The sequence below is a fragment of the Eretmochelys imbricata genome, chromosome 1, assembly GCF_965152235.1.
Source record: "Eretmochelys imbricata isolate rEreImb1 chromosome 1, rEreImb1.hap1, whole genome shotgun sequence".
NCBI classification, from domain to species: domain Eukaryota; kingdom Metazoa; phylum Chordata; order Testudines; family Cheloniidae; genus Eretmochelys; species Eretmochelys imbricata.
Window position 1 is genome coordinate 222,563,846 of NC_135572.1, and position 11,018 is coordinate 222,574,863.

The 11,018-nt window shown below is 49.3% G+C and overlaps 1 pseudogene; it reads left to right on the forward strand.

Moving 5' to 3' along the window:
• The window catches only part of LOC144268954 (antigen WC1.1-like), a 47,268-nt pseudogene extending 37,956 nt beyond the window's left edge, over nucleotides 1-9,312 (forward strand).
• The last annotated feature ends 1,706 nt before the right edge of the window (nucleotides 9,313-11,018 follow it).

Here is an 11,018-nt window from a genome sequence, read left to right on the forward strand (position 1 = left end):
TGAGGTCAGGAAGGAATTTTGCCACAGATCAGACTGGCAAAAAGGGACCTTGGGTTTTTTTTATCTTCCTCTAAAGCATGGAGCCTGCCAGGATTATCTAGGCATCCCTCACCTCGTCAGTTCCCTTCCATTGTAGGGACCTTGGGCATCGGTGGTACCTTAGTCCCCAGGGTTGTCCCTATGGGTGTGCGGGGCCTGGGGCAGAAGTGACAAATCCATCACTTTCGGGACCAACCTGTCAATTCCAGGACCGACTGCCCCAGCCAATCAGTCTGCCCGTGGGGGCCTCCAAAGCACGGGGTCCGGAGAGGTCGCCCCGATTCGCTGTACCCAAGGGATGGCTCTGTTAGTCCCTTGTGTTTTCGACCTGTGGCACACAAGAGTTTATTCTCCTGAGGACTAAAATGCTTTAGTCTAAGTGCATCTTTGGGCTCAAACCTAGGGGTATCTGGGTGAATTGCAGTGGCCTGTGTTATACAAGAGGTCAGACTAGATGTTCTAATGGTCCTGCCTGGCCTTAAAGTCGATGAAAAAAAAAAGGTTATCACCATTTTGCAGATGAGTGTAAACACCAGCATGGGTGAAGAATTATTTAAGCTGCTCCAAAGGGGAATAACCAGGAATAATGGGATGAGATTGAAAAGGGAACAGTTAAGATGAATTTGAGGAAGCTTTCTGACAGTGGTCTACCCCTGGGAACCATCATCAAAGGGATGCTGTGGAGAGGGATGCTGTCCCTGTCACCTTGCTCATTTAAATCTAGCCTGGACACAGCAGTGGGAATGTGCTGTAGGGCTCAGGCTGACACTGGGCCCATGGGGGAGGGGCTGAATGAGCTAACAGTGTTTCCCAGCTCTGGTTTCTCTGACCCTGTGCAAACCCTGCCCTTTGTTTTAAGGCTCCAGAAGACCCTTGGATCCCTTCTCTGAGGCTGTGTACGAGGAGATTGATTATAACCTGTTGAGAGAGAAGCGGGAGATGTTCAGTCGCTCAGGTCTGTGGGTCTCACTCCTAACAGGGAGTAGCTATCTAATGCCCTTAGATGGCCTAATGTCCATCGGAGGCCCTGACCCAGAGTTAAATCACTGCAGCTTCAGCCCTGTGAGCTTGTCATTGGAGCTGGGCACAAGTCTCCATTATGAAATGTTTTGGTGAAAAATGCAGATTCAGAGACACCGAAACATTTCACAAATTCCTGTCGATTTCACCCAATTGTTCCAAGTGCACACAGAACGATTCATTTCATTTCAACACTTTCTAAAGAAAACATTTTGGTTTTTTTTCAATTTGATATTACTTTTCCATCAGAAATTTCCTTTAATTTTATCTATCTATCTATCTATCTATCTAATCCATTTAAAAAACCCACATATCCAAAAGAACATCAAATGGTTTCATTCAACATGAAACCATTTTTTTTTTACTTTTGCATTCACCAAAATTTCCAAAAAAGTCATTTTTGGCTCAACCCAAAACATTTTTTATTGTATTATTATTATTGTTATTTTTACAGTTGCCAAAGAACCAAAACATCTGTTTTTTGCCAAGCTCTAGCATCTGAGGTGACATCAGCAGTTACTCATGTAGACTAGTGATGCCAGGAGTCCAGTTTTCAACCAGAACCCCCAGTCGAAGAGGGACCCTGGCGGCTCCAGTCAGCGTCGCTGACCGGGCCGTTAAAAGTCCAGTCAGTGGCACAGTGGGGCTAAGGCAGGCTCCCTATCTACCCTGGCTCCGTGCAGCTCCCAGAAGTGTCTGGCATGTCCCTGCAGCCCCTAGGCGCAGAGGTGCCCATGGAAGCTCCGCACGCTGCCCCTGCCTCAAGCGCCAGCTCCACTGCTCCCATTGGCTGAGAACCACGGCCAATGGGAGCTGCAGGGGCAGTGCCTGCAGGCACGGGCAGCGCGCACCGCGCAGAGTCGCCTGGCTATGCCTCCGCCTAGGGTTAAGACCTTCAGGGAACAGCGCAGAGCCAGGGTAGGCAGGGAGCCTGCTTTAGCCCCCACTGTGTCACCGACCAGGAGCCTACTGAACTAAGTGCCGCCCAGCCGGATCCCACACCCCGAATCCCCTGTTCCAGTTCAGAACCCCCCTCCCACACCCTCACTCCCTCCCAGACCCTATACCCTCCACCCGCATCCCAACCTGCTGCCTAGGCTCTGAGCCCCCTCCTGCACACAAACTCCCTCCTGGAGCCTGCACCCTGCACCCCCTCCTGAATCTCAACCCTGCCACAGCCCTGATCATCCTCCTGCGCTCGAAAACCACCAGCCCGGAGCCCCCTCCTGCATCCCAAACCCCTCATCCCTGGCCCCACTCCAGAGCCCACACCCCCAGCCAGAGCGTGCACCCCCTCCCACAACCCACGGCCCTGCTCCAGCACTGACCCCAATCCTGCACTCCAAACCCCTTGGCCCCACCCCAAACCCGCACTCCCAGCTGGAGGCCTCACTACCTCCCATACCCCAACCCCCTCCCCCAGGTCAGAACCCCCTCCCACATCCAAACTCCCTCCCAGAGCCCGCATCCTGATCCCCCTCCTGCACCCCAACCCCCTTTCCCAGCCCTGAGCCCCCTCCCACACCCAAACTCCTTCCCAGAGCCCGCACACCAAACCCCCTCCCACACCCGAGCCCCTGCCCCATCCCTGAACCCTCTCCCAGAGCCCGCATCCTGCACCCCCCTGCACCCCAACCCCCTACCCCAGCCCAGAGTCCCCTCCTGTACCTCAAACCTCTCATACCCCACCCTACCCCAGAGCCCCTCCCACATCCTGAAACCCTCATTTCTGACCCCACCCCAAAGCCCACACCCCCAGCTGGAGCCCTCACTCCCTCCCGCACCCCGACCCCTTGCCCCAGCCCAGTGAAAGTGAGTTGAGGGTGGGGAAGAGTGAACAAGAGAAGGAGGGGAGCTTGAGTGAGTGGGGGTCAGGGCCTCAGAAAAGGGGAAGATAGGGACAGGGCCCCTGGAAAGCGGTGGGGCAAACATGTTTTGTTTTGGCTCCCTTTCCACCATGCTCTACGAGCCTCAATTGTAAGGACAGTTAATGTCACTATGCCCGTCCTGCAGCCTTGGTGTGTAACCAGTGAAGGGTCAGGAAAGTGACTGTCTGAGGCCAGGCTAAACTATCATTTGAAAATTGCTCTGGAGCTTTGGGGCAGGGGATGTTCTGTATCCCCCTCCCACCACAGCCACTGGTCTGCTGGGTGGGATCCTTCCTGACCCCAGAGCAGAGAGATCAGCCCAGGAGAGCCTCATGGCTTTGAGTCCCGGCCCTTTTATCCTTTGTGCCCTTTTGTCTCCATGTCTGATGGGAACATCCTGCCCCAGGGCTGTGCTGTGGTGGGGCTCTGGGAACATGCTCAGTGCATCTCCCAGCACCACTTCCAAGATCATAGACTATGCTCTGAGAGTGAATCACAGACTCTGCTCTGGGCCTGTCTTGGCCTAATCTGGAAACACCATGGAGAGCTGATGAACTGATTCATGGGGGAGGTGGATATTTACCCTTAAGCAGGAGGAGTCCCCTCTGTGGCTGAGGTGGCCAGGACCATTGTGGAAATTCCCTGGACCAGCAGCCAGACATGTGCCCTTCGCTCACCCCAGGATATTTCAGGTCAGATTGTAGAATCCCTTCAGTCACATTTACCCCAGTAACATGGAGATTTCTCTTGGGAACGCTGTGTCAGCCAGTCACTGCTCAGAATCGCTGTGATTCAGCATCTTCTCTGGAAGGAGGAATAGACTGAGACTGGAAATCCCGCTCCAGGCCCCGGATGTGTTCCCAGTCCCACAGTTCTGCTGTTCTCACTGTGATGAATTTCTGGTTCTTGTCTCTCCAGTCTCCTATTCAGATGACTCAGTGACGAAGCTGCAGTATTACACCGGGGACAGTGAGGGGGAAAACGATCCTGGATCAGAACAAGGTAATGGGGAGGAGTAGACTTAGGCTGAGAGACCCAAATCTGGGCAGAGAACAGAATTTCTATGATGCTTGCCAGCCATTCCCCTTCCCCTCCTCCCCCCGCCCTCCGCCCCACGGTTCCCATTTTACACAGTCGGGTCTACTCCCATTGAACAGGATTTCTGTCAGAATCTCAGGATGGAAACATGTGACCATCTCCTGAGCACAAATCCCTCTGAGTGGCTCCCAGTGGCCTCCCCAGGTGAGGAGCTGGAGGAGACGGGGTCGTTTCCTTGGGTGTCAGGCATCAGTGCCCAGCAGGGCTCATCTTACACCCATAAAAGAGAGGGGAAGATTGTCCTGTGTTGTTATTACAGATGGGCTCAGACCAACTCACTGATCTGAACCCACCAGAACTTTGTGGGAGGTGGGATTTGCAGATCTGACCCCAGCTTCGTATCTCAGTTTTGCAGCTGGCACCTGTCACTATATCAAGCTGAAGTAAAACCCTGGTTGTGAACTTCCTGGCCTAGGCCCATCTCTAACTATAAATGGGGCGGCATTTCTAACCCAGCTGCTCTCAAGGGGGTCTATGAATTTGGGCCCTGTGGGAGTTTTGCCTGTGGCTGGGGGAGGAGACACTGAGCAAATGAGCCAGTTCTCCTGAGAAGCTGGAGCGCCGCTAAGCTGAGCCCTGGGCTGCCTGAGAGGCTAGTGGAGAGCAAGAGCTCACAAAGGATCAGGCCAGTCACCTCCCAGCGGGAGATTTAATTCCCACGCATAAATGCTGACTTTTGGGTTTCCAGGTGGGTGCTTTCAAAGAGGCGTGTGTTGGGGGGGGTGGTGGTGGGAGGGAGCACTCTGCCAGTCTTTGCGGGAGGCTCTTTTCAGCATGTTTAGACACTTCTTTCATATTCTAGTTATTGAATGTTTCTAGCATTAATATCTTTACTATTTTAATAATGATTCAGTTGTTATGAACTACACAATTTCTTTCGCATGAATTACAGTCTATTAAAATCATTGCAATCACCTACAAGCTGTCTTCACTAACATCCCAATCTTATTTACATCTAGTTCCCTGGTATTGTCTTGATGCATGTTAAGGACAGCTACATTCTTCAGTTGCATCTGTCCCATTGATGACTGAAAATAATTTTTAAGTCTTCTGAAGCTGGAGAATGAGTTCAGGATGATATAGGCACCGTGAGAAGGATTCTTATAAATTTGCAGTGCTCTGGAAACATAGTGCTTCCAGAGTACTGCAAATGACTCCACGATCTCTTTCTTGAGGGGTAACAGCTAATTCAAGCACCCTCATTTTGTATGTATAGTTGGGATTATATTTTGCCATGTGCATGACTTTGCATTTAACATTGAATTTCATCTGCCATTTTGTTGCCAAGTCACCCAGTTTTGTAAAATCCCTTTGTAACTCTTTGCAGTCAGCTTGGATTTAACTATCTTGAGTAATTTTGTATCATCTGCAAAGTTTGCCACCTCACTGTTTACCCCTTTTTGCAGATTATTGATGAATATGTTGAACAGCACCGGTCCCAGTACAGACCCCTGGGGGACATCACTGTTTACTTCTCTCCATTTTGAAAATGGACCATTTATTCCTCCCCTTTGTTTCCTATCTTTTAACTGGAGTGCCTGGGAACGCTTTCAGGATCACCATCAAGCGGAGTGCCCCAGGGGTCAGTCCTGGGGCCGGTTTTGTTCAACATCTTTATTAATGATCTGGATGATGGGATGGATTGCACCCCCAGAAAGTTCGCAAATGAGACTAAACTGGGAAGAGAGGTAGATACACTGGAGGGTAGGGGTAGGATCCAGAGTGACATAGACAAATTGGAGGATTGGGCCAAAAGAAATCTGATGAGATTCAACAAGGACAAGTGCAGAGTCCTGCACTTAGGAAGGAAGAATCCCGTGCACCGCTACAGACTGGGGACCGACTAGCTAAGCAGCAGCTCTGCAGAAAAGGACCTGGGGATTACAGTGAATGAGAAGCTGGATATGAGTCAGCAGTGTGGCCTTGTTGCCAAGAAGGCCAATGGCATATTGGGCTGCATTAGTAGGAATATTGCCAGCAGATTAAAGGAAGTGATTATTCCCCTCTATTCGGCACTGGTGAGGCCACACCTGGAATATTGCATCCAGTTTTGGTCCCCCCCTCTACAGAAGGGATGTGGACAAATTGGAGAGAGTCCAGTGGAGGGCAACGAAAATTATTAGGGGGCTGGGGCACATGACTTACGAGGAGAGGCTGAGGAAACTGGGCTTATTTAGTCAGCAGAAGAGAAGAGTGAGGGGGGATTTAATAGCAGCCTTCAACTACCTGAAGGGGGGTTCCAAAGAGGATGGAGCTCGGCTGTTCTCAATGGTGGCAGATGACAGAACAAGGAGCAATGGTCTCAAGTTGCAGTGGGGGAGGTCTAGGTTGGATATTAGGAAACACTATTTCACAAGGAGGGTGGTGAAGCACTGGAATGGGTTACCTAGGGAGGTGGTGGAATCTCCATCCTTAGAGGTTTTTAAGGCCCGGCTTGACAAAGCCCTGGCTGGGATGATTTAGTTGGTGTTAGTCCTGCTCTGAGCAGGGGATTGGATTAGATGACCCCCTGAGGTCTCTTCCAATCCTAATCTTCTATGACTCTATGATCTAATTATCTTTAATTAATTTAATTTAATTTAATGAGAAGCCTTTTGTTGTCTTCATCACCCTGCCTCTGTTTATAATCAAACTCCTTGCCCCAAGGGCAGAAGTTGTTACCAGCACAGAACTCATCACTTTCCACGCTCAGGCTCGGGCTCCTGGGTGCTGAGCAGCCACTATTTTTTTCCCATGGGTGCTTGAGCCCCGGAGCACCCACGGAGTCAGCGCCTATGTGCAGAGGGGAGGTTCCCCCTCCTCAGTGTAACAGGAAAATTCAAACCTGTCTGCAGAGATCATCTGGATTCACACAGGCCGGCTCTGGCCTGGCAGTGCCCGTGTTCCAACCTGTTATCTCAGCACAGGCCCATATCCTGCTCCCCTGGAAACACATGAAAGTGCTGCTGTTGGATTCTGCAGGGATAGGATTGGCCCCGAGTTATTTCTGGGACTCCTGTTTTACTGTAGTTCTCTGACTTGTGCCCTTCTCACCCTGGGCCCCTGCGACTTCCCCTCTCACGTGCCATGATACACAGCTCTAGTTAGAAGGGCTACTTGCACTGAAGAGATGCTGCTGGTGCCATGAGCTGAGTGTGGTGTTTGCTGTTCCAGAGAGAGCTTCCCCGGGCGGGTCTCAGTTGAATTATGATAACGTGGAGGAGCCTGCCTTGAACGACGTCCCCCAGACTCCAGACGGCCGAGGTGAGCAGTGAATCCGCCTCCTGGAAGCAACGTCACCGTGACGAAAAACTAACTGTATTTTCCAGTAGGGACAATAGTGGTTTGTTAAGAAAACCAGGAAGTTCACCCACCAGTATTGTGTATTGCCGTAATGCTGGGGGCACTGACCAGGTGCATTACAAGAGCTGTGAGGAGGCCCAGGGGTAGGGAAGTGTGATGTCCTAGGTCATGACAGAGGCCCATTGCAGGGATGGAAGGGGCATTTGTGACCCTCACTGCCATGAGCGCTAAGGTTACTAACTATTTGTAAAGACAACTCACCGAAGCAGAGATCTCTACAGTGCAGCAATGTTCCTTGCCAGCCTTTCCTGACATGTGTCTATTGCAGCTTATATACACCTGTGTGAGAAACGTTGTGACAGGGGGTGGGTGGGATATGGAGATTTTAAACCCAAGGGCCCACATCCCACCCTTATTTGCTGGCTCAGCACCCACTGGTGTCAGTAGGTTGGAGACTGATGGCAGTTTATGGGGTGAACTTTATGAGGAGAACACACTGAAAAGACATTATCTTTAAAATGTCAAGTTTAGGAAGCCGAGAACAAATTCTGGGCAATTCCAAGTCATTTAAATTTGTAATTATGATAATAACATGCCTTGTGGAGTAATCCCTCTGGACTAGATCCCAGTCACCTCTTTCAATAACTCCCCCTCTGCCTCGTCATCTGGGAGCTCTAGGATCCACTCAATCAGCAATTGAAATGTATCAAATCAGTGTGATATGTGAAATCCCCCAGTCGAAGGGTTCCAGGGGACTTCTCCTCTTCCCGTCCTGAGGGTGGAAGTGCTGAGAGATCCCCAGGGACCAGTGAGGCTGGTGCATCTGCAGCTTGTAGATTATTTCTATCTTCACTGTGAATATTCTCTTAATTACTTCACATCTTCACATTAGATGCCCCTGCCCTGCCTGGAGATGTCCCAGGGGATGGTTATGATGATGCCAGAGAAGTGTCTGACCCTGAAGGTGACACTGGCTTGGGGCAGAATAATGAGGAAGGCACTGAGGCGAGTGACAGGAATGGGGATTCACAAACAGGTGAGTTTGCACTTCACACTGTCTCTGCAGAGTGGGAGGGCTGGAAATGTGAGGTGTGCAGCAAGGGAACAAACCCGGCCAACCCAGTGACTGTGAGAAAAACTCTCCTTCTCTCTTCTTTTCATTCCCTCAAAGCAGAGGCTTCAGTGCCTGCAATGGTGACAGGAAAAGTGGGGTCCTTGCTGTATGATATTTCATGGTCAAACCAGCAAGATCCCTCAATCTCTAGGTTCAAATCCTTGTGTGCCTGCCACACCCTGGATTACTGGATTGCTACCAATTTACTGCGCTTGTATCTTTTGGGCAGAATCTTATAAACCAAAGTCCTGTTAATGCTGCGCAAATGTTAAAGAGCTTGTGACGCTTCCTGTAAAAATTGGGCATTTGCCCATTATCCTTGGCCAATATCTCCCCTCCCCTCCCCATTGTGTCATGAGCAGAGACACCACCAGCTACCCCAGAGGAGGTGCAGTGGTGATGAAATGTGCATTACTTCGTACTTGATAAGAATTATGTGTTCATGTTTGTTGTTAGGGCAGAGTGAATTATACAATGTCCTTAACTAAGAGCTCCTTGCTCATAAGTGATTGGGTTTTGTACATGAAGTGACAGGTAAATACAGTTGTCACTTGGCACCTTTAAATGGTCAGGAAACCAAGGGTTTTACTTCCAGAATACGTACAGAGGTGATGGATTAAAACTTGTCATGGACCCAATCAGAAGAACGAAGAGGGAACATTTTCTAACCCATATTGCAGAGTGCGCTCCACCCTTGCAATGCAGCCAGACCTCGCTGTAAAATGGATCCACTGACTGGATGTGTCTCCCTTGGTATTTTCAGGTTGGAATCTGCACTCACTAAGGAATGAAGGTGTATCTGGGATGGAGAAGGAAACCCCGTTCCTGCCTCCTGGAGACACAACTTACGATGATGTGGGACATGGTGACTCTGGGGGTTCAATATCGTAACAATTTGATTGGACAAAATAACCTTGTGATGATGGAAAAGCTTTGCCTTTTTCCTCTGAGAAGTGTTTCCTTTGGCCTGATGCCCAGAGACAGACCCTGCCTGGTAGATAGACAAAGCAGGTGTTTTTATAGAATTTGTGAGAAGTTGCAGGAAATTCAATGGCGAGTCGGAAAAAGTTCACAAATTTCCTCTGTATAAATTCCCACTGATTGGCCAGGATGGACTTTTCCTGCTTTTTTATCCCTGTAATTTCTTCAGCTTCATTTTGTGCCTTTTTCTTATTAAATCCTTTCTGAAAGTCTTCCCCATAGTGGAAGTTTTTCTTGCCAGATGAATTGTGCAGTTTGCAGTGTTCATGATGGGGAGAGGCTGAGATTGAACAAACCAAAAGATAAGGATGGGCCACCTCTGGGTATGGCTGGCTGTTTGATGGGAGGTGAGTTTACACTGAATGTTCTATCAGGCATGTGGTAAAAGTGAGAAACCAGCAAGAGAACATTCTGAGATGAGCAACAAGGTTGTTCCTAAACTGAATTCAGATTTGAAACTTTCATTGAATCCAAGGAGATAAATGGGAAATGTTCCTTGGATAATTCACACCTGAAATTAAACAAATGGTGAAAAGAATTCCCCATTAGCGATAAATACAGAGGATGAATATTTCTGCTCAGATGATAAATGAATTTTATAGACAATAGTGACAAGGGGAAGGTTAATCAGAGTCTGGATTTCCACTGAACCAATAAGGCTACAACAAGTAACAAGTCACTGAATTCTCACTAGAAACCCTGTTAAAACTAATCGTCTTCGCACAGTGGCATGTTCATTTCCATGACAATCTACAAATATAGTTTACAATCAATGCTGAGCTGAGTACTGACCAGTGCAGAAGCCAAAAGTGTTTGAATGAATCCTCAGTGAAGTAAATACCAGAATGCTTGCAGAGCACATCGCTATTTCACAGAGGTGTCTGTCTTTCCTTCACCACAAATCCTGCATCCAGCTTGGTCACTTCATCTGTACATGGCTACAATGGAAATAGAAAAGGTCCAGTCGAGAGTCAGGGCTGTTCAGGCCGAGTGTCTGGGGTGCCTCTCCAGTCCAATCTCTAGTCAAGCAGGAGGAAGACTTGTCTGTGCCTGCCATGGCTCAGATCTCACCTCCACTGGCCCTGGGCAACACAAGTCCTCCCCTCTGTGCCTCACAGGCCCTGCTGTTACCACACAGCTTAGAGGTAGGTGTACACCAAGGCTCGTGCCCTCCAAGCGTCTCCCTGCACTGTCCAACTCAGTGCGAGATTTAGAGTTAGTGGGGCCCTGTGCTTAGCTTCAATTTTGGGGCCCTCCTTGGGACCCGGCCAAGAAAAAGGACATTGTCTCTTAGCTCCCTCCTGTCCCCATTTTTCTTCATCCTCCTCCTATAAGTAATAGGAAGTAAATGAAAATAAAGTGAGGTACCTTGATTGTTTTTGTAGTCTAACTTATTTTTCCACAGGCCACTTAAAAATTGCAGAGGGTCTCAACGGACCACTTAATGATCTTTCTAAATATTGTTTGTTCCATTAACTAACTATTGGAAAGTGCTTTGGATGAGAGCTCTTTATAAAAAATAATGTAAAAAAACATTGGGGTGCGGGGTCTGGCCAGGACTTAGGGTGTGGGAGGGGGCTCAGGGCTGGGGGTTCAGGGTCTGGGAGGAAGTTAGG